General features: G+C 38.0%; 1 long non-coding RNA gene across 1 annotated transcript in view; it reads right to left on the bottom strand.

Annotated features, from left to right (window-relative positions):
* Positions 1-20,965, bottom strand: part of LOC145987094 (uncharacterized) — a 253,748-nt gene that overhangs the window by 629 nt on the left and 232,154 nt on the right. The window lies entirely within an intron of this gene.

The following is a 20,965-nucleotide window of genomic DNA, read 5'->3' as shown; positions in this document are numbered from 1 at the left end:
ACCTGAATTGTTTCGTTAATTCAATGCATGCTCTAACCTTGCAACGAACAGTCGTAAACATTTGACATACAGCTATTTTTTTTCTGGGTCGAAGAGCACTGCTAATGGCGCGTTTATCTCTCTCCATATGAACAAAACTGACTGCACTGTGTGAAAACATTACTGGTAGCCAGTGGCGGCGATTGGGTACCAAACCTAAAGGGGGTGGGTAAAGACAGTATATTTCCCTTTGTATATAAGGTTTAGCATAGTGCGAAGGCAAAAGAGGCGAAGAGTGTGGGGGGCAACTGCCCTCCTCGCTTGCCCCCCTTAATCGCCGCCACTGCTGGTAGCTTTCAGGCTTGGACATGTAAACAGATTCCTCTAACAATGGAATATTTGGTATTTCCACTGTAACCTTTTGCACTAGAATCTAAATTGTGAACCAATTTTTTCAAGTAATTCACACTTTCTCGATCTATAAACAAATAATAAATATGAATATAATATAATCTATAATAAACAAAAAATAACAATTTTTGAAAGATACTAAAAAAAATCTTCATATTCTTATTTCGATACAGTCATAAAATCAATAGTATCTAGATACCGAAGGTATCAGGTTCGAATCCCAGCCTGGGCATGGGCCTATCTTTATGAATCTCTCTTCTTCAATTTGATCCACTCATCATTCATACTACAATTGCACTGTAGGTAAACATTATAAATCATATACGAAGTAAAGTGTTGTCACCTAAGTTCAGTGAAGTGAGTGAAAACTAAAAGTCGTTGTACAAATGAAAAATCGATTTCCATAGTAAAAAATAATACTCGATAATCTGCGACTATTTTGGTTCTAACCTGAATATACGAAGCCAAGGAAAACGTGTGGATTATGATAAAATTAAACTACATATTCTTGAATAAACAATTTATAAAAATAATCATTTCTGTTTAAAAAAATCCTGCTTGAAAAAAGCAGTAAATTGTAAGGAACATCTAAGGTTTTGGACAAATTGGTAACGAAAACTCTCTTTCATTGAAATATTAGCCTTAAAATGTTTAATCGGCTCAATAGAATTTCCAGAAAATACGTTATTCAAATCTTGCATTAGACTTTGTACTTGTAGATCTTTCCGTTGAGATTCATTATTTATTGAACACATATCCTCTGAATTGTACATTGAAACCTACACATTTGTATCAACATAAAACTAGATTTCAATATTAATATTTCTTGTATTTTTAACTTCGATATGGTACATCACTTTTTACAAACTGTTTACTATATTCGATAGTCATATGTTTCATTTTGAACACGTACGTTCATAAATTCACATTACAAACTCATCATAACTCAACATAACACAACATGTACGTTCATAAATCCTCATTACAAACTCATCACAACATTGTAACTATTGTGCTCGTCACAATATAATCCCCTCTCTTAGGAAACATTTTCTGCGTGAGACAATTAATCAATATACATTAAATTGTCGAACATGAAGAAAATTTACAATAAAAGGGGCACGATTACACAGTGCTTTCTACAATAACTAATGCAATACAAATATTTGTGTTCAAGCATGCCATTCATACATAATTTAGGTAATTTTCTTTGTCATATTCTCTTTATACAAAGAAGCAAAATTTATGACTTTCATAAATATACACAAATATTTCATTGAGATCACAGAAAATAAACACAACATTATACACAAAAATCATTTGGGTTACACATTGTTTGCTTTCAATAGCTCACTTCTCTTTTCTTCTGTACAATTGAAAAGTTTAAGATTTGTTAAGTTCTGCTTTTGTTCCTTTGCTGGCGTCGACAATGATATTAAATGTGCTTGGTTATTCTTAACTTCCTTGACTTGATAAGGACCAACATACAAGCTGAAAAATTTGTGAATGCTATCACTAATAGCTTTGCTTTTAAGATGGTTTCTAACAAGAACCAGGTCACCAGACTTTATCGGATGCTTAGGTTCATTAAAATCCCTTTTAATCTTTTGGTTTTTCTGTTTTATATTTGCTTCAGCCATTATACACTTTGTCTTCCAGGGTAAATGTTTCAAGTCATCTGGCCAACTTATTTTGTCTATTATTTCATCGTGATAATCAACATGCATAAAAAGTTCAGATGGTGTGAAACCGGTTGTTTCCGATTTTGAATTATTCAATAGATGAACGACAATATTCACATAATTAAACCAAAGTTTATGGTTATACTTACAAAACATTCTCAATAGTCTCACCAGCTCTTTATTGTAACGTTCGACAGGATTGGCAAAAGGTGCATATGGTGAAGTTAACACGTGTTTAACACTCACAGAATCCAAATAACTTTTAAATTCAGTTGACTTAAATTGCGAACCATTGTCGGTGAGAATTACCTTACACTTTGGGTAATGATTAAAGTAAATTCCAAACTTGTTAATTATTTCCTTTGAGGTTGCACGTCGAAGACAATAAACCATCACAAATTTACTCATTACATCTACAATGACTAATATATGTTGGAAACCTTTAGACAAAGGTAATGGACCAATTAAGTCGGCTGAAAGTAAGTAGTGAGGTTTGGTTGAATACACATGTAATTCTTCCTTTGAAATTTTAAAGGTGCATTGCTTATCCCTTGCACATGAAAGACAGTTTCTTAAATAGTCCTTAATACTTTTACGCATTTTAGGCCAATAATAAAACCTTTTACAAAAATCGTAAATTTTAAAATAGCCGAAATGTCCCTTTAAATCATGCTGTTTTATCTGCGATTGGCTGTTTGTAAACTGCAACTGAACGTCATCCATTTTATGAATTATTGTCTCCAATAATGCATTGAAATTAGTATCTTTATTGTGTTCAGTCCCATGCTGGCCAAACATCGGATCGCATACTTTGCACAAGTACTGATCAAATGTATCAGAATTACTGGAATGTAACGCTGCTAACTGTAGACATTTATGGTGATATAACTTTCCACATTTGCGACAAGTTATACACTTAGCATTCTTATCTGGATCCTTACAACAACCGAAATTTTCAACATTGATTTCCGCATTGTCAGAAATCAAGCTTTCATCAATAGTTTGTCCTTTTCGTGTTGATCTTTTCCCTTTATCTGTCATTATTTAACTATATTATTAAGAAAAACATATAGCTAAACACTTACTAATCCGAATCCTGGAACCTGGGTCGCCAAATTATTGAAACCTACACATTTGTATCAACATAAAACTAGATTTCAATATTAATATTTCTTGTATTTTTAACTTCGATATGGTACATCACTTTTTACAAACTGTTTACTATATTCGATAGTCATATGTTTCATTTTGAACACGTACGTTCATAAATTCACATTACAAACTCATCATAACTCAACATAACACAACATGTACGTTCATAAATCCTCATTAGAAACTCATCACAACATTGTAATTATTGTGCTCGTCACATGTTTCGAAACCATCCTTTGCAACGCGGCCACAAAATATCTATCCAACTGGCTATTTCAATGTTCGTTAGTCACGTACACAGAAAAATTGAAATCTTGATCATTGAACCTCACATGTATTAATATTTGTCCTATAACAAATTCGTGTATCATAAGTAAAGCACGGACTTGTATGTAATTAACATATTCTATTCCATTCTATAGGTACATACCTTGAACATGAAAATGTAAACGAATTATGTAACTGACATGATTTTGCATAAGTTTTATGTTACATATTTTTACATATTTGCCAGGATATTACATATTTGCTAACTTATTTTAAATAAAATAACGTATTTCAGTATTTTTTTTTTTTACTATTTTGATCCTTTTACCTATATTTTCGATCTCTGGAACACCTAAAATTGGCTGCAAAGCCGAACGACAGGCTGAAAAAAAAATTCTCCTCCTTCCCCGGTTACATATATTCGTTTCGCTTTTAGGTTTAGGCAAAGCACCAAGAAAACTTGGCATTGGTGAACAAGAAAACAACTTTCCTGTATGTAGCTATTGACACAATATGTTCCCTCGTACAATAAGTACAAAAGTAGCTATGTATTTATTTTCATTCGATTGTTCTTTCTGTAGGCGCTTTTTTTTGTACAATTTGTTTGGAAATTTACGAAGAGCTCTCTTACATATTTACATATTCTACAATAATTTGCGATGTGAAAAGTAATTAATAATTGACAAAATTGGTTTCTTAAATATGTACGCATTACTGTGCTTTTCTGAGTTTATAAATTTGATACAAAATTTAATTTGAACAACTTATGTCCTTAAAATGATGTTGAATATGTCCAAATAAAATAAGATCTAGCAGAATTCTTGAAACTGCTTTTATACTCGATTATTATTTATATTACATATTCTTTGATACCACATATTTAGCAACATTGTTAAGCCTTGTTTCCATATTAGAGAAACATTAAAAATACTGAACCCACGCAAAATTTATTGTATAAAAAAAACACTAAACACGTAACGTTTCCATCTTCTAACAGGGTCTTCTTCAGAAGAAGATTCATGAAGATTGATTGTGAATCTTCTTCTGAAGAAGACCCTGTTAGAGGGTGGAAACGTTACGTGTATAGTGTAATTTTTTTTTGGTACAATAAATTTTGCTTTGGTCAACATTTTTAATGTTTTTTTTTACATATTTAGCTACATATCCATTTGATAAGACATATTTAGGTACATATTTTATCAATCATTGTAACATATTTATGTACTTATTTTGTACTTTGATATTACATAAAAATCCGGAGTCTAATTATAGGCCTAAGTAGTGACATGAGCTGCAGTTAGGAAGTCAAAAGTGAGAATAGGAGACGGAAAAGAAGTGTGTTTTGTGTGGAGTGTGTTGAGTGGAGTAATCAATCTGGACACTACGAAGAAGTGAAGAAAAGCGACTAGAAGCTTTAGGAATATACCGATGGTGAAGAATGGAGCATGTGAAATGGTCAAAGAAAGAAATAAAACTGTGTTGGTAAGAGTTGGTGAAGAGAAGCAATGCTGGAAGTGATCAAGAAAGGAAAAATAAATTGCCTGGGTACTGACTAAGAAGGAACTGCCTGCTAAAAAGACGATCTGGAAGGAATAACGGGGAAAGGATCCAGGGAAGAAAATATCAGATGATAGGAAATGTTAAATTAAGTTAACCCTACGCTGACATGAGGTGTAAGGTGAAATTAATATTACACACTCGCACACATGTGCGCGCGCGCTCATTTAGGGAACGACTGACATAAATCTAGCTGCAGATTAGATAATACTTGTACGCACGTAACTAAAAAAACTGAAAACTGAGACAGAACCAATTCCCTTAGACATCAGGAACCCTGACCAACCCTGAAAATTGGCATTCTTCATTTCAAGTTACAAATAAAGTTCAGTTAGTAAGTATTCGAACAGAATAAGCAAAGCATAAATTGCGTTAGATCGAAGACATTGAGTGTATAATAGAGGTTATATTTTCATTAAAAAGTGAAAGGTCGTGACTAAAATTTACACACAACTCTTAAGCTTTTTTCTTGAATGGTGTGAGTAACAGTCAATAACTCAATTGATTTCAGTACACAGATTGTATGAATTTTTTTAAAAAATGAAAAATGATTTTACTAGCTATTCACTCATCAGTGGATAAAGTAGAAAAGTAAGTCTCCCCAAGGATACAATAATAATAATAATAATAATAATGATGATGAATTTGGAATAAAATTCTTTTCGTTACTTTATAATCGTTATTATTGCATATTAATTATTTTTACTATTTCTACTATTCAAGTTTTGTCATGGTCTGACTGACACTCTACAAAAATTTCTGGCGATACCCATGCCAGTTTCTGAAACGTTATATATATATATATATATTGTATATACACACACAACAAGTATAGCAATTAAAAGTCCAAACAATTCAGTATGAATGAACCAATACTGATAAGCTACAATGACGTAAATGTTTTACATGTCATTCATTCTGTAAATAGCAATGCATGTGTGGAGAGAGAGGGGGTCATTGGCAATATCAAATCTACCAAAACCACAGATTTCCGATAAAGTGAACAATTTCGCCAGTTTTTACGCAAGTAACGTGGTTGAAACGCACAATTAACTTTAGTTCTGGCGCAAGTTAGCCTCTACTTAACCGTACATGACATTTGCTTCTGTCCACAGACGTAAACAGCGCCCGAAGACTTTTTCTGCCAAATTATCGTTGGACATGTGCCTGAAGCAACACCTGAAAGGGAAGAACATCAACAAACGAAGGAGAATCACGCACGTGCAGAAGAATACATACCCCTCAACAAGACACATGTAAAGGCATATGACATCGCATTACAAGCAAAATTGTCGCAAGCCAGTTACATATACAAACAACCCTGCAATTCTATAGGGTTAATAGAGATTCAAGCATGAAACCGAATAAATCTGAACAAACGTTATCAGAATTTGCATTTATGAATATTACAACTGGAAAACCGCGTATGAAATTACATTAGATTTTTTAAAGAAGTGAGAATCCCAGTGGAAAATTAGGTTACATTTGGGAGAAGTAAAAAAAAATCATACTTTAACATTATGTTATATTGTTGAATGGATTGGATTATGTTCTTTTACGTCGCTTTTCTTCCACTTTTGGCTAATCGCGACGACGCAGATGAATGACTATATGATGAAATTGTTGAAGACACTCTCCTGAAGAACACCAATGTCCGGGCCGGGATTCGAACACGGGACCCCTGGCGTTGTTGCGGGCTGTGATGACCACTCTGCCAGGGAGGTCGGTTAGGTTCTATTTTAGAAATGAGAAAATCCCAATGTGAAATTAAGTTATCGTATTTCTGAACAAGAACCAATGCGCGAAAATTGTTACTGAATTACAAATATACGAAAAACTACATAAGTTTTTTCATTGTATCTTGAACAACACACAACCACGTCATAAGCATAACTCTTTCTTCCGGCCTGGGCGTGAGTGTTCTCTCTCTCTTCATCAATTTCATCACATCAATACTCATCGTCGCGATTGGTCAAAAGAGGCTGAAAAGCGACGCTAAATAAAACAAATCAAATATTCCACGAAAATCGTTTCACCTTAGCTTCCATAGAAGACACGCAGTAGGAAGTGCCAAATTTAGTTTTTTCCCCATGTTACAAAAATTTTCCAGTTAACAATTTCAGTGTCGTATCGTAACATTTGATAACGTTATTTATAATGGAAAAAAGTAATTAATACAGGGTGACACAGAAAAACGAGAACTTTTGAAAAGCGTAGCTGGCAACAATGCGTGGTTGGCAGCACTGCATAACGGTATCTTGAACAACAGACAACCTTGCCATTTAGTAGTCATGGATCAGTGGAACGGTCAACATCCCGCTTTCGCCATAAAAAGGTTTTACAAAGCAATGATAGTTTGCGAGTTGCGCAGAGGGAGTTCAGACGTTTTTTCAGTGTGGGGCGTCATGGTAGTGTACCCTCGAAACACGCAAGGTGACGGTATGGTGTGCAGTTTCGTTACACGGGGTCATCGGATCTTACGTTTTCGAAAATGAAGAACAGAGCACAGTGACTGTCAATTCGGAGCGGTATGTTGAGATGCTGAAAACTTTTGCTGCACCTGCATTTAACAGGTTCCCACACCTTCACGAAGCCTGGTTTCAACAGGGTGGTGCGACAGCGCACACTCAAGGCAGTCCATGACAACTATGCGAGAATTGTTTGGTAATCGTATTACATCTCGATTTGGTGACATTCCCTGGCCACCAAGATCCCCGGATTTGTCCATATGTGATTTCTTCTTGTGGGGCAACCTTAAGAGTCAGGTGTACACGTCTCGGCCAAGAACAAGGGATGGATTGAAGCAACGAATTAATTACGAAATTCGTACCATCCCACCTGACATGTTGCAGCGATCAATGAGGGACCTCAATGGCAGATTGCAAGAATGCAGAGCTAGCCAAGGGCTCCATCTCCAAAAAGTGATACTGTGGATTACTGTATCTTAAATGGCAAGTTGTAACAGTTCAATTTCTGGCAATATATGTTTTTTTGGGTCCCTCCATGGAACAGAGGGAACAGGCTGTTACCTTCTACTTATTGCCCTTTTTAGCTATTTAAATTATCTATAATAACATAATAAGAACACTTCTTTCTTCCGAAATCAACACGTCGAAGAAAAACTTTCACCGTGACTGGACGTTTGTTTACTTCACCTACCCTCGTCGTCCCACCCTCTGTCTGACGCCGAGTATTTCCGACCACGCGCGAAGTTAAACGATCCCCATGGTGGCACGGAAGCTGAACTCTCTTGCGGTTCCCTACGAGAGACATAGCGAATTAGTTTTTCTTCGAGTTTTTGCTATGTGCTAAACTTTAATTGCGTCGTAGTGATAGTTTTGAGTGTAGTAAGTCTATAGTTTTCTAATCTCATTTCTAAATTGCGTCTGCCAGTCATAACGAACTGGAAAAATCTTCTGCAGTCTAAGCGTCTGCTAAATGCCTTGGCTAAATGCTGCAAAATAGCTTCCGAGGGAACAGCTCGCGTCCACCTGTTCCAACAGCCCCAAGACGCACGCAGCGGCAGGACAAGAAAGCGAATGTATGTTGCGAGCGTAGGGTTGCTAATGTTGTATGATCGACAGGCTGAACACGAAAGATTTTAGTTCATTGAACTTTACAGAAACGACAGCAAACCAACACCTATCCTAACCGAAATAAAAACGAAATCGTACACAAGGCATTTTCAAACAAGTTATTACAACTCTGTAAAATGATTAACTCGATACTCTTCCAGTGGCAAATTATTATTGTTCTTGTTTGTTTCCGAGAAGGGAGTTTGGAACAGTTGGGGTTTTGTCACAATTTCTACAAATCTAGCGAACGTCATGAAAAAAACTCGGCCATCTGATTGCCATTATTGCATTGAGGACGTTTGAATTCCAAGAATGCTCAACTCTACTACAAAAAAAGTCAACTTAATCTACAAGTAGAGAGGTGAAACAAGTTTCGACAAAACACTTTTTCTCTGATCACTCATAAATTGCCTTTATTTGTCGCGCATGAACAATTTTGTTTAATGTTTTCTTTCCATTATATCATATTTGATTTAACATTGGTATTGTCATAATTTTAACGTGCTTCATGTGTGTCACTTCTGACAATTTGTAACATATGTATCGTATGTTTATTTGGTTCATTTTAACAAGGGTTGAATTTTACTTGGTCTACTGTATTATATTACAACAGGTATGGGAAGGGAGGGGGCACCTGTTCCCCTGCCTTATTTAGCACCGCACGCCACTGGGTGTCTGGTGGGTTTTTCAAAAGTTCCAGTTTTTCTGTGTCACACTGTACTATTGCCTTTTCATCCAGGGGTCTGGGCATCGACTCTCACTCATACACCTGCACATTCTCCCTTTGAACGTTGAAGAATTTTAGACCCGACACATGAAGGCAAGAAATAGGCAAATAAGACAAAAATCCGATCCCTAAAGATTGCGAACCTCCGTTTTGTAAGGACAAACGATACAGCGGGACATGCTTTTACGAGGCACAGTTTTTTCTCCATAGATTGATAAATTACCTTCCACCGTAACTACTTATATTTTACGATCACTGAGCAATGATTTAGGATCCTTCTCCCTCCCACCTTCCCTCCCCTCATATTACAGAGGGAGAGATGACCTTCGCCGATTAGGGTGGCGTGACCTGATCCGACCTAACCTGCTTTGAATTACAAGCTCGCGTGAAAAAGTTGAATTGTGGGAGGCGAGGCGTGACGTCACATGACCTCAATATCCAGGTCGGGTTATGACCCTGATAGTCCATTCTGAGGATCAGAGATCGATGCCACATTAAAGGATCCACACTGGGTGCCCACATTGGTCAAGTCAAGATATATATGTATTTTAAGAACAGTATTGTAAATGCATCTTGCGAATTGATATCGCCAACCTCCGTTTCGATTTCCTTTTAGCCGACCTTCGTGGAGGAGTGGTAATCACAACGTGCTAAGACGCCAGGGGGGGCCGGGTTCGAATCCCGGCCTAGGCATAAATGTTTTTTGTGATTGTCGCTTCATCAATATCATCACCATTCATCCTCATCATATACAAACGACACAAGACAAAACACTCATTCTATAATTGTAACTATTGGAATTTTTTACTATCTTCAAATATTATTATTATTATTATTTACTTAAAGGCAACCTTATGTTAACATTCACATTTATTTTTTTTTCTTCTTACATTTGTATTTTTTAATTTTCTTTCACATTTATATTATCTTACGACTAATATTACTGTAATGAGAATATTCGTAATTGTAGGCAATGTAAAATTCTTTATCTCTCTTTAGTGTAATCAAGCTTTCCATCTGCATTCATATATCATCATATTATATTACATATACATATATTTTCTTGGGTCCCGGGTTCGATACCCGGTGGAGGCACAAGTGGTTCGGATTCCACTTTAAACTGTAGATCCAGTCCCGATTAGCATTACTGTGCAAAAGTGGACTTAAAACACCACATCAACCAACCAACCATATATTTTCTTGTGTAGCTCATGACAAGGGTTAGCAGCCTACGGCTGAACCTCGCCCGATAAATAAAGGAATTATTATATTATTGTTATTATAAGACAAGCCCCACAGAGCATTATACTGTCTGTGAGCCGAGACGCCAGACTCGCTTAGAGTGCAAAACGCAGTCCAGGGTGTACTATGTGGAAGGGTGATTGAAATTTGGGTGTCTTCGGAAAGAGACACCCCTGATCGTAATCATGTCAAATACTAATCCAGCTGAAGATAATTTACATCTTGTAGGGTGTAAACATTCGTAGGCAAGATGGAATCGGAACTGGATATACAGAACTCAAAACGCGAAAGAAATATGTTGAAATATATCAGTACGCATCATTTTCAACGAAGGGTACACGACAATCTAGGGTGAAAAAACTGAAGTCGATCCCAAGAGGGGCCAAGCGGTGATATCAAAATATATGGCTATTCTCAATTAACTTACCTGGACAGAAGTTGAAGTTTAATAAATTTACAATAACATTTATACTGAGTAAAGCTAATAGGTGGTCGACATTTCTCTCACCACCGAATTTCCCGGATTCATATCCCGCCCTGGACATGGGTGTGCTTTCTGAGTGTCTCTGCCAGAGGTGGTCTCCCTCCGGAGAGCGACCTCATTAGGGCAGACCTCACATTCACCCTCCGAAGACTTGTAGGGGTGAGGGCGAGGCCGAGTCGTGCGGGTGAGGGCGTGTGAGGGTGGTTGAACGAAAATGACCACTTCTGGTCTCTTCATCAATTTCATCGTATCATTATTCATCGTCGCAATTATCCAAAAGTGGCACGAAAGCAACGCTAAGTAACAAAAATACAAGTTTATTGAATAAACTAATACTAGCATACGCTTTTTAATTACTGATATATAAATTACGTACTTACTCAACTGCAGTACATGAAACGATCCCTCGTCTGAAGCACTGATTATAATAATTATTAGTTTTGTTGATAGTAAACGAATATTCCTTTGCTGGCTCGTGATCAGCAGAGGAATATTTGCTTCCTATATCGTGAAATAAGCCGGATTTCAATTTAATGTTCATTTCCATGAAAACGTGATACTGGGAAGAACAATTGGAGCACTGTTTCAACAATAACCATAGTTGCTAAGCTTTTACAAACATTCGAAATCCTTATTTATACCACACTTATAAGCAATTTGTTACTACACGTTTCCAAAATATTATATGTATGTATGATAATATTTATTACATATTACATGGAATTCCAGTTTTAAGGTTGCCGAGGAATATTATTGCTAGCTCAAAGGCTATGTTGTTGCCTGAAGCAAATATTATCACAGATAGCTTCAGAGGAGATACTGAAGTTATTTCTTATGTACATAAAACGTTACATATGGAATTAGAAGTAAATGGTGATATCAATAAAATTTCTTGTTGACAGAAGTAACTTTTGTTTTCTTTTTCATAACAAGTCGTCAGGATGTTATTGATTTTTCCTTATATATTGACAGTCCAAACACTTGAAGAAATGTTAAATATATATTGCGTAGCAAATTGTCCACAGGCAGGAGAGGCTCAATTACCTTGTTCATCCGGCCGAGGTGAAATTTTGTCGCCCTCTACTGTCTACCCTGGTTACCCTACTTTCAATTTTGCTCCAATAAAAACATGGCCGTGTTACATATTTACGTTTTTAATGCTGAAAAATAATAGCCTTATATATTTTTAAATACTTTAAATGTTACTGTTAAATAACACGTTTATTGTAGGTACGTGTTCATTTACTACTTACATAATGACATCAAAGTAACAGTTCTCTCTTAGCTTAAACTGCTACATGATTTTGCAGTAACCTTACTATGTTATGCAGCAGTAACTTCAATTAATTCTTGTCTACACAAATTCAACTCTCTTTAAAAGAAATGTAATCGCATATGTAATCAAAAATAAGGTTTTTTCCGTTACTCAAGGGGGACGGCCGTTTTGGCGTCCCCCACTGCGACGAGCTCGACCCCTAACCCGCCCCTGTATACCCGTGTTCACAACAGTGGCGTATACTGAGTCCAAGATCTGGGCTATCTCACTACGTCACGTGGTCCTAGGCTATGAATAGAAATAAATTTACCAACTCCTAAGAAATCAGGTTGGCAACTCCTAAGAAATCAGGTTGGCAACTCCTAAGAAATCAGGTTGGCAACTCCTAAGAAATCAGGTTGGCAACTCCTAAGAAATCAGGTTGGCAACTCCTAAGAAATCAGGTTGGCAACTCATAGGAAACCAGGTTGGCAACTCATAGGAAACCAGGTTGGCAACTCATAGGAAATCAGGTTGGCAACTCATAGGAAATCAGGTTGGCAACTCATAGGAAATCAGGTTGGCAACTCATAGGAAATCAGGTTGGCAACTCATAGGAAATCAGGTTGGCAACTCATAGGAAATCAGGTTGGCAACTCATAGGAAATCAGGTTGGCAACTCATAGGAAACCAGGCTGGCAACTCATAGGAAACCAGGCTGGCAACTCATACGAAACCAGGTTGCCAACTCATAGGAAACCAGGTTGCCAACTCATAGGAAACCAGGTTGCCAACTCATAGGAAACCAGGTTGGCAACTCCTAAGAACTCAGGATGGCAACTCCTAAGAAATCAGGTTGGCAACTCATAAGAAATCAGATTGCCAATTCCAAAATCACGATCAACATCATCTCACTGATATGAATAATTTTGTTTACAATTCCTGATAGAGTTTTTTCTCCTGTATTTTATTTTCTAGACTTCAAGTTTCGCAGGTAGCCTAGCTAGCCTAGAATATATGCTCCTGGTTCACAATTATATAATTTTAATGTTTTCAAAGTTCAAAAAAGTATTATTTTTTAAATGTAACTTTCTTTTCCCATTAGTACACTGTTGGACACTGAGGTGCTTAGAATCAAAGCACGATCAGCAAGTCTGAAAACAACCTTTCTGTACAACCCGAGTAAATACACGCTTTGTGCATATTTCGAGGACAGTGCAGTATAAATTTAGTACTGCTGGAAGTGCCGGGAGCAACCTTCCGAATAGACTACTTGCAAATCTTTACAACGTTCCCTCAAGCACTCGCCTGTTATTCCCATAACGGCTGAATGGCGCTGAGGCCATTACAGGTTTTTACACAAACCTCTCAACAAACATATATTGATTAACAGCGAGAGCCACATAAAAACGTTTATGTTTCTCTTTCATACAGATAATGCTTTTAACGCAACCCCTGTGCGAGTTTTATGGCTGCAATATTATTTCATCCTTGTTAGCTGGGCCAGAGTAACACTTGTAATGTACGGAGTACAATTTGTAGTTCGGTACAATTTCCCCCGCTCAGGATAATATCCACACAAAAGTAAACATACTGCTCTTATACAATGTTATTTTCATCAGTCTATTTGCTCGAGTTCAATTTGCGGAAACCTGTTGCTTACAAAACCAATAACCATCATTAAGTTACTTATAAGTTATCAGTTAAACGTTTTTTTCCTCCCCAGGACTGTTTGCTTGGCGGTAACCTGTTAGAAGAGGCATGTTGTTCTACCAGGAAAGAAAAAGGAAGGTTGGTTTGCTTACGAATGATTGAAGGGAGTAATCAGATAAACATTGTTTACTTTTTGGAAATCAGAGACGTTCGTTTGAGAGTTTTGTTCTTGAGTTCACTTTATGCACAGCGAAGCTAATCGGGACTGGATTTACAGTTTGTGGGATCTGAACCACTAACATACTGTAAAATGAGCCTCAATCGGGTATCGAAGCCGGGAACTCTATATTGCACGGCGACGACGTTACCACTACGCCATCAGGAGGCACAAAAAAGCCTTGTTTGATTGGCAGGAATCGCACAAAAACTTGCTCGATTGGCAGGAATCGCACAAAACTTGCTCGATTGGCATGAATCACACAAAAACTTGCTCGATTGCCACGAATCACACAAAAACTTGCTCGATTGCCACGAATCACACAAAAACTTGCTCGATTGCCACGAATCACACAAAAACTTGCTCGATTGCCAGGTATCACACAAAAACTTGCTCGATTGCCAGGTATCACACAAAAACTTACTCGATTACGAGAAATCGCACAAAACCTGCTCGATTACGAGAAATCGCACAAAACCTGCTCGATTACGAGAAATCACACACGACACGTCCGATTAGCGGGAATCTCGCAAAAGCCGATCGATTAGCTGGTATCACACATGCAATGCAACGTGCCACCACTCGTAACTCCAGGGTATGGAGATCCGAATTGGCAGGCAACACACCGCTCCTAGCTCCGGCTGGTCAGTTGGGAGCACCAGTTCTCACCCAGGGATCGGGATTAAGACGATCCACCCTTCCTCCAGGAAGGAAACCACCGAATTGCGACACGTGACAGTAAATAAACTTCCAAATACTTTATAATTAAAATGTCCAAAATCTTTAATCACGAATCGCGCGCGTACATACTGATTCGCACAAGTTAAAAGTTATAATTTGTTGGGTCATGCACGCTCGCAGGCAGTGATAAGCAATTTATTTAACACGAGAGTCCGCGCACCGCCTTCACAGTTAATAGCAAGACCTCAAGTCCCTACCTCAAGCGCGAGGCGCAGTATAACAGATTGTTCTAACTTACAATATAAACTCATAACATAAAATAACACAAGAAAAACTGATAGTTTATATAACTCATCAATGTTAATTAGCGATAGTAAGCTAAAGTTAGGGTTGGCAACAATTAAAAATGCCAATGTGGAAGTTTTTACATCGCCACTCCTAAAATAAACAGACAATAGGAATACGATATTTTATTGAAAACAAGGGAGAAATACTTTGCTATAATATTACAATATTGAACTATATAGAAATAACTAAATTGATTTTATCAAATAAATCATATTTCCCCTTGCACATAAAAATGATTAAATAAAGATTTAGTTTATAACGAAGATAAATTACTTCAATCTTGTATGAACAAAAATCGATATTAAGAAGAGATGTATTTAACTTGTGCTTGAAAAACAATGAAAACGTTGCATATATTATTTGGGATAATTATTAGCCTATAAATTCTGAATAAATATTGCAAAAATACGCGAATAATATTATAACATAAGATAAAACGTAAATATATACATGAATTATAAAAACAATTAAGTATAAATAATTTAATACAAGTTCTTAACTTGAAAGTATACGAATAAGATAAATGCCAATATACAACTTAAATCTGCCTAACATGGCGGTCGTTACCCACAAAACTCGTTTGATTAGCGGGAATCACACAAAACTTGTTTGATTACCAGGAATCACACACAAGTTACTTAAGTATAAGATATCGTGCAAAAACCTTGCCCGATTACCGCTTGAGTAACATAAATCACACACATATATTAAAAAAACAAAAAACAAAAAAACCTTCCTTGAAACGGAACAGAAAGCAGGCATTAGTTAGCCTGAGACACAATTTGGCCCAAACTAAAGTTTACCTTGTGAGACAAGTCTGCAAATCAAACAAAAGGTTGCCTGATTAACAGATGCTAGAAAAAAAAAAGTTTCTATATGGCCAGAAATCAGAAAAAAAAATCGTATTACCTGCGTGACAGACGGCCTACCGACAGGACCACCACGGAAAGGGGAAAATTGAGACGCAAAATGGTTCACCTGCTATGAGGCATTTTATAGTGTTAATACGCCTTTGAGGGTTTCACCCAATGTCGCCGTTACGCAGTTTTGCCAGTATGGAAATTATCGCAACAAAGAATTCTGCAACAGGATATGTAGCCTTTGAATTACTGATGGAGTCGACGGTGCAAAATATCTGCGTGGAGTTGAATATCTTGCAGTTCCAGAATTGTCAAGGACTCTCTGATCCTAGCAGCAGGTGTCGGTGTGAAGAGAGAACTCAATTTGAAACAGCTTTCGAATTTGCGAGTTATGGAGGGGACAGATGCTATTTCAACTGCGGATGTAGCTGTCCTAAACCATCTTCGCTGACTGTTTCCAGGAAGGAGCAACCACTCCCCAGGGAATCACAAAGCTTGTCTCAATAACCCTTGGTTTCCCGACGGCAAACTCTGCAGAATGCCCAGGAAGATGAACACAACCTTCCATTTATGTGCTCAATCAATGCCGTGGCCGTGCGGTCTAAGGCGCTGTGCTTTGGACTCCGATGGCATGAGTTCGAGTCCGTCTGAGTTCAGTCTCTAGGTTCTCGGCCTGCGTATAGAACCAGTGGTAACCCACCATCGTGAGGAAATTGGGTAGCTGTGAGTAGCGTAACCGGGTTTCGGTACTCTCCTGTAACGGCAGAGGGTTCGACGTGCTGACCCCACGTCACCCCATTACCGGTTGTTGATCTCCACACCTCTAGGTAGGATTGTGGCAGGGAGACTGGCTGTCGGGAGATAGGCCAAGGCCCTTCAAGGGCTGTTGAGCCACGGGTTAATGCAACCCAAGCAGGCTGGATCAAAATCGTACTCTTTACTTTAAAAAATAATTTTTGATCATCTTTTTTATTTAAATCGGACATTTATGATTCAAATCGATTTTCTTATTTTTTTTAAAAAAAAAATACGCTTAAAGTTGCTTGCAAGGTTTTTGGCACCATCCATGTACATATATATTTTTAAATAAAAAGTTTTTTTTTCTGGTAAACGGCTCTATAAAATATTTGAACAGTTTGATTAAAGCACAAAACTAGTGAAACTCTGCAGAATCCTAGATTGGACGTGGACACAGCCGCGTCAGCACTGACATCGCTAACAAGCTTCATAGGAACAAAACGGGATAGCTTTGAAGAATATGAGGTGAAAGCTGCTGAGTTAGCTTATTGCACTGAGTATGAGAGTGAAAGTAAAACACACCGAGAGCTTGACTGTGTCCAAGCAGCACCAGAAGTTGAGATGACCGCATCAGAAAAAATTCTAATACAGAGTTTCCTTCCTGTCATAGATCAATTTGAATCTTCATCGCGGCAGAGGCTTGAGCCATACAAACTAGTTGTTAGTGATACACGTTTTGGGTTTCTCAACAAGTTGGATACACTTAGGAGAGATAATTGCAACAGCTCAAAATATAGTAGAATCATATAGCAATGACTTAGACAATCAATTGGGAAATAAGACTGATTCAGTTCAAGGGTTTTTACCACGAGTTTCAAAAAGATGAGGAGGAAAAGGAAAAAGTCATAGTCAGGAGAGGTGGATGTATAAACTCCTCCTAGAAAAAAAGTCACACATTGTTTTCCTAATATCGAGGTCGTTCTAAGAATGTACCTGTCACTTATGGTCACAAACAGCAGTGGAGAAAGGTCATCTTCAAAATTGAAGTTGATCAAAAAGGGCTTCGAATCTCCATGTTAGAAGACAGGCTGAGCATTTGAAAGTGATATTTTAAGACAACTAATTTATGAAAATATAATAAGTAGCGTCATTAGTATGAAGTGTAGGCGCAAACCAATTATTGACACTTTCATTTTAAGTCTGATTGTTTGGGAAAGTACTGTATTTGAATTAAATATAAGTAAAATTTGCTTCTTGTTACATTCCTTTTTTTTCTGTCTTGCATTGGCCTAACATGTTTACTTAAAATTACAATATGTTATTTCTAAAATTAAAATATTATTTTCAATTGAAATAATATTTTCAATTTTTTTAAAAATGTTTACTTAAAATTACAATATGTAAAAAAGGTAAAAAAAGGTAAAGTTCTCCCCTGTGCTTATCACCACGCCATGAAGGCGTATAGGAGGGTGTGGGGGTAACGTCCCACACTTTCTTGATCCGGTCATGAGGGGGGGTGATGTGATCAGTATCACGCCCCTGACCGCCTTTATCCCCCAGGTACCCATGTCATTCGACGCTGGGTGGGCGCAGGGGCCGCTTCCAACGTTAGAAAAGTTCCCGGATTTGAACCGGCCGGGGATCGAACCCGGGACCTTGAGCATGGTAGTCAGACGCGTTACTGAACCAGCGCGACCACAATTACAATATGTTATTTTTAAAATTAAAATATTATTTTGAATTGAAATATTATTTTCAAAAAAAATTTCCCCGGTATGGCCCGCACCACAGTTTCAGCCTAGGGGTCTACAGATCCTAAATACGGCCCTGGCCCGTGATATCCCTCCACGTGGCAACAATGAGCCAGACAAGAAGGCCCTGAAAACAAACCTCTGTTTTCCTTCCTCCAGACAGCTCTAATTATTCAACGACAACGAAAATAATCATATGCTACGCCCGTGCACATTCTTCCCGAGTGACGCATCATAAAGATCTTGGACCCCGCGGCACAACAGACGTCGCGGTGGGCTTCCACGAACCACGTGGGCACGCACTGCGAAATGAGGTTTCGCCTGTTGCATCTCTAGGCAGCTGCTTGGCACGTCAACCGGGCGTTTCCGGAGGATGATGCATCATATAGCTTCAGGTGATAAGATTGCAGAAAAGTTTCTGGGATTTCTCAGCCGTGGCGTTTGTATTTTTGGCAATTTTAGATCGCTTTTAAAACTCTTTCTGCTGATTTATCCAACCCGCTTACAAGACGGGAGAAGGAGATACGAGAAGGAACAAAGAAATGAAATTTCCATTCCTTTACCCAGGATTCAAACCTACAACCCATAGCTTCTTAACGTCGCACGCTGGTAGCTAAAACATTATTCTTTGATTGCCGAAATTTTCGTCTGATAAGAGAAACACTCAAAAACTTGCTCGATTGCCAGGAATCAGACAAAAAAGCTTGCTTGATTGCCAGGAAACACATAGAACTTGCTCGATTACCGTAAATGACACAAAAGCTTGCTCGATTGCCAGGAATGACACAAAAGCTTGCTCGATTGCCAGGAATGACACCAAAGCTTGCTCGATTGCCAGGAATGACACCAAAGCTTGCTCGATTGCCAGGAATGACACCAAAGCCTGCTCGATTGCCAGGAATGACACCAAAGCCTGCTCGATTGCCAGGAATGACACCAAAGCCTTGCTCGATTGCCAGGAATGACACAAAACCTTGCTCGATTGCCAGGAATGACACAAAACCTTGCTCGATTGCCAGGAATGACACAAAACCTTGCAGGATTGCCAGGAATCACACAAAACCTTGCAGGATTGCCAGGAATCACACAAAACCTTGCAGGATTGCCAGGAATCACACAAAACCTTGCAGGATTGCCAGGAATCACACAAAACCTTGCAGGATTGCCAGGAATCACACAAAACCTTGCAGGATTGCCAGGAATCACACAAAACCTTGCAGGATTGCCAGCAATCACACAAAACCTTGCAGGATTGCCAGCAATCACACAAAACCTTGCAGGATTGCCAGCAATCACACGCAAGCTTGCAGGATTGCCAGGAATCACACAAAACCTTGCAGGATTGCCAGGAATCACACGCAAGCTTGCTCGATTGCCAGGAACCACACAAAACTTGCTCGATTGTCAGGAATCACACAAAACTTGCTCGATTGTCAGGAATCACACAAAACTTGCTCGATAGCCAGGAATCACCCAAAACCTGCTCGATAGCCAGGAATCTCACGAACTCTTCCTTCATTACCAGGAATCGTGCAAAACCTTGTCCGATACCGCTGAGTTGCATGTATCCACATTGAATTTAACTTTATTTTTTTTTTATTTTTGAATGGAAAAATTGTTATGGCATATCAAAATGGTTACAATTTCACGAGAAACAAGATGATACGCTCCATTTCTGGTAAGTTTAACCCAAAATGCTTTTCGTTACAGTTCGAACGACAGAAGATGGTAGCAACTGTGCACATTTCGCGAAATTTCTTACTCCACTTTGTAGTCTGTCTGGATCAAATTCGTTGAATTTTTTTGCAATGACGCAACTCGATCAGAAACGATCTCCACTATTTCTTGTCTAGGTTTAACTTTACGAATGTCCTTTCATCAATTTAATCTGATCACCATTCATGCTCATCGACATGGTCGGTCAAAAGTTTCAGAAAGGCGACGGCAAACACACACACACAAAACTAAATGCAGGATGATCATGTTTACATTTTGGTGCATTTTTGCATATCGTATATAAAGGCCAAAGTGCATCATATGATGCAATTAAACATTTGATTTGAACTTTATGCATTTCTTGCTCCAGCTCACAAGTTTACTTTCCTGTGTGGAGGAAAAATACATATATGTATTTCTAGGTTGCGTGCATTTCAGTGAATGTGCTCTTCCGAATTAGATAACTTGTTCTGTCTCGCTTTTAAATAAATGTCACACTGTTTCCAATTCCACGGACTCCCGTACGTATATGTCTGCAACGAGCAGACACACTCGTTCATCACTTGCACCCTGTTTGACATTTAACATTCGTCGGGTGACGAAGCCGCGAAATTTGTAACTCGGGAAACAGTTTTCCACGGTTGGCTGCAAACGCAAACAATGTTGGTGG

This window comes from Lepisma saccharinum, chromosome 4 (genome assembly GCF_977018435.1).
Source record: "Lepisma saccharinum chromosome 4, izLepSacc3.1, whole genome shotgun sequence".
In the NCBI taxonomy this organism is placed as follows: Eukaryota; Metazoa; Arthropoda; class Insecta; order Zygentoma; family Lepismatidae; genus Lepisma; species Lepisma saccharinum.
This window is presented reverse-complemented; position numbering and strand designations above follow the sequence as displayed.